This window comes from Mus caroli, chromosome 10 (genome assembly GCF_900094665.2).
Source record: "Mus caroli chromosome 10, CAROLI_EIJ_v1.1, whole genome shotgun sequence".
In the NCBI taxonomy this organism is placed as follows: Eukaryota; Metazoa; Chordata; class Mammalia; order Rodentia; family Muridae; genus Mus; species Mus caroli.
Genome location: NC_034579.1, coordinates 54305321 through 54309455, shown reverse-complemented (window position 1 = coordinate 54309455; position 4135 = coordinate 54305321). Strand labels below are relative to the sequence as shown.

The 4135-nt window shown below is 47.5% G+C and overlaps 1 protein-coding gene and 1 non-coding gene across 5 annotated transcripts in view; one reads left to right on the top strand and one right to left on the bottom strand.

The window, feature by feature from the left end:
- The window catches only part of Micu1 (mitochondrial calcium uptake 1), a 152780-nt gene that overhangs the window by 37295 nt on the left and 111350 nt on the right, over window positions 1-4135 (bottom strand). The gene's annotated exons all lie outside the window — the stretch shown is intronic.
- Window positions 2483-2614, top strand: LOC115032219. The gene has a single exon (XR_003837874.1). It is a non-coding gene; the product is annotated as a small nucleolar RNA SNORA17 (small nucleolar RNA).

Below are 4135 nucleotides of genomic sequence, written 5' to 3'. Positions count from 1 at the left end.
CCCCCCCCCCCCCCCCCCGCTTCAGCTCTATAAACCGGATCTGAGAGTATATGTCCCAGCACACAGGGAGGTACAGACAGGAGGGTAAGGCGTTAAAGGTTATCCTTGGCTACGCAACAAAGATCATTCTGAGCTCAATGAGATGCTGTCTTAAGTTAAAAAGAAAATATAAAAAAGCAGATTAACAGGGCCAGTTTTTAAATTTTTGCTGAGCCCCACATTCACCCCCCTTTGAACACAGGGTCTCACTGTGTAGCTCTGGCTGTCCTGGAACTCACTCTGTAGACCTGGCTTGTCTCACCTGCCTCTGCCTTCTGGGATTAGGGGCGTGGCTGCAATGCCTGCCTGATCGGCTGGGAATTTTAACCATCCTTTAAGTATCATATGAGCCTAATTCATGAGGTTGCCTCTTCTGAAGGAAGAGTCCTGGGTGACTCTAGGCCAGTTAACCTGTCTTCTGTTCAAATGTGCATCGATGTGGAGTTAGGGAAGATATGTTTTCAGAGGAAAGGATGCCTGGAAGAGCCACACCCTCCAGAGGGAGCCTGCAGGACTCAGTTTGATTTCACTGGAGGCTAACACTCAGTCCTTCCATCTGGGACCTCCAAACACCAACCCACTGGTCTTCCTTCCCCAAGAACCTGATCAATAACCCCATGAAAGCAGCTGCTGTGAAACATTCCAAGCCATCATCAGTGAAGTTAATGTTTCCCCATGCAACTGCCGAGGAATACAGGGGCTTCCCCTTTAAGAGGACTTTCAGCAAGCAGTGGATGTTACAGGCGATTTCTGATTCCCTCAACACGAAAGTTCCCTAGCTCTGCATTCTCTATTCCTGTGAGATCTGAGAGGGCCAATGTTACTCAGAGTTCAAGGACACTTTCCTTTTCATGTTGAGATCACAGGACTCATGGAAATAGAAAGGCAGCCTGGGGAGCGGGTGAGGAGGGGGAAGAAACGGCTATGCTCCAATTTCAGGAGGTAAGAACCAAGGACTAACTGTAACTGCCGGGCACTGACGCCCGTGTGCTTTCCCCCAGTCCACCCTTCTGTAGAGAGAGCTTTGGGAAGGAGCCAGGGTGAAAATACGGCAGCTTCATCCTAGTGCGGCCGACGGTGCATCAGTTTCATATGTGAGCTAGAGATCTGGCCCGTTCTTTACTTGATATGCACTACACTTTATTCATTTGGGTTTTTCCAGACAGGGTTTCTCTGTGTAGCCCTGGCTATCCCCAAACTCATAGAGGGCCACCTGCCTCTGCCTCTCAAGTGCTGGGGCCACCACCACCCAGTATGGTTGTGATTTTTGTTGTTGTTGTTTAATTTTAACTTCAATTTCGTGTGCATTGGTGTTTTGCCCGCATGCATGTCTGTGTGAAGGTGTCAGATCCTCTGGAACTTAAGTTGTAGACAGTTGTGAGTTGCCATGTAGGTGCTGGGAATGGAACCCGGGTCCTCTGGAAGAGAGCCAGTGCTCTTCACTGCTGGGCCATTGCTCCAGCCCAATGCAAGGATTAAGATGTAACAATGGTAATCAAAATATGGAATTTACGTTGGGCTAGGTGATTCATAATGGACTGTGCTTTCATCCCAGTGATGGAGACAAAAACAATTTGGGGTGAGTTGGTGCGTGGCTGTGGACCAGGCACTGAGGAGGCTGAGGGGGGAGGATAAAGAGCGGGAGAGGAGATCAGTCTACATGGTTCCCTGTCCCAGCACAGCTGAGAAGGAAAACTAACAAAGGAAAACCTGGGAGAAAATATATTACCCCACCTCCAGGCCCCTAAAGCCAAAATCCCTTTAAGAAGCAACCTTGGGGAAAGATACAAAGATTTCTTACCGATAAGGGGGAGAGAACCTGAACAGGTCAGAATACATAAGCCCTCCAATGGAAGTGCATACACTCTCTGTGGGCTCCAGGGCGACCTCACTGGCACAGACAGCAACGTCCCCAGGTGTGCTGCCCACATGCCTTGCCGATGTCTCAGAATAATGAAATAGAAGTGTAAAAGCCACCGGCTGCCGCCAAGGAGAACCCAACCACCCCTAGACTCTCTGTTCCAAAGGAGGCGTTCATCAGTTGTGACAGGACTCGGAATAACTTGAGACTCTGGAGGAAGGCTTGTTTTATGCTATGGATTTGGGTAATTTTTCTTCTTGTCATTTTTCCTGTCTGGGGTTGCCCCTTGCTTCATCTACTTGTATAAACCCTGTCCTTCTGTGAACCCTATGGCTCTACTAATGACCCCAGACACAGTCAGCTTTCCAGACTCTTCTGAGCTCTTACAGCAGGTAAGGCCTACTGGGCATGTCCAAACTGTAGCCTACAGGCTACCAGTGACCTGGGATAGCTAGGAATGCAACCCAACACAAAACTGTCAGCTTACTGAGAGCAGGAGGTATCGTTCTAATTTTTTTTTTTCCGTAACCTGCTTGTGTGGTTCCTGGGCCTAAATTTTGTAGATAACAATGTTGTGTCACAACTGCACCTAGAGGTGTTGCAGGTGTGGCTGCTATGTCACATGTGTGTCAGTAGGTGGCAGAGAGGAGAAAGGCTATGTTTCCACTCAATGTTCTGACCTGCATACATCTGAATGATAGGCAGCTTAACACTCCCAGGGGAAAAAAACCCATGTCGAGATGTTGGATATCCTGTCTGATATAACAAAAGAGTATATTTTGCACTGTGATAGGATTTATTTGTTCTTGATGCCTGAATCTCTCATTATGTACTACTTTAAAAATTCTTTTATGTGTGTGTGTGTGTGTGTGCATGCATGCGTGAGCATACCGGGGTCAGAGGACAGCCTTGGGTGGTGGTCCTGTCTTGTTTTCCACAGGATCTCTTGTTCTCTGCTGTATATGCCAGGCTAGCTGGCCCCAGGGCTCCTGGTGATTCGATTGACTCACCACCTAGACTCATCTTCCACCCCGCTTTAGGAGAGCTGGGGTTGTATCAGCATGCTATGGCTGGCTGTATGTGGGCTCCAGCGACCTGAGCACTGGTCCATGTGCTTTCGTAGCAAGCAGTTTACCCACTAAGCCATCTCCCAGCCCAGTAACATGTACTTCTTGAAGTAAAAGTCTGTGGTTTATATTATTTGGTCGGTTACACAAGTGCAGGGTCACATAGCATGTGCTTATTAAATAATTTTGGTTGAATGAGTCCCTGGCTCATTTACACAATTTACCTACCAGATTATTACCAAATAGGCAACTAAGACACACTTTGCAGTAGAGAATGCAGAAGGCCTAAGGGGGAGAGGGCACAGCTTCTTTAGAATTGGTATTCATTCCTCAGGGTCGGGGGGATCTTGAAGTATCCCCTAAAGCTTCGAGGAGATGCCTAGGTATGGGCTCTGCTGGCTAGGTAAGAGCTCTGCTAGCTAGGAAGGACAGCTTGCTTTTGCAGGGTCACTTCACATACAACAAGCCCGGAAGAAACAATACACACAGCCAAGTACAGCGACAAGCTCCCAGGAGCTCGTGGGCGGGATGGCAGTTCCATGCAAGCCAAAACAATTTGTACTGAGATCTGGAAGCAGGCTGGAGTGATAAATTAGGCAAGACTGGCAGGTACACTTATTCATTAAAGTGAGAACCAAAAGAGTCCATCAGCAAAGTTCTGTGCTTTCTGCCACGTCGTATAAAATCCGCGCAAGGAGAGATGGTAAGTCGTTAGCATAGCACTGTGCCCCATAGGGAAGTGAGAATAGCTGGATCAAAACACAGAAAGACCCTGTCCTCTAAGTTAGAAATCTGAGTCTCAGGATCCAGATTCCTGGGGGTCCTTTCATCTAGTCTCTGAATCTGGTAGCCCCTGGAAAACACTTTTACGCAGCCCCATAGTCTCTTCTGGCTGTGGAAGGATCAGGCTATCCCTTGCATCCACTTCAAAGGTATTGAAGTGGATGTGTTATAGAAGGGAATCCAATATAACATGGCAGCAAGAAAATTGCCTTGGCAGTCAGAGAGACTCTATTTTTTTTTCCTCCCTTGGACAAATACCAACTGTGCACCTCCAGGCAAGCTCTTTAACCCTTTCAAGCCTTGGTTACTTTATTTATAACATGGGTAAAATGACAGTATCTTTCTCTTGAGATTACTGCCAAAGTTAAGCTAGATAATACATGTA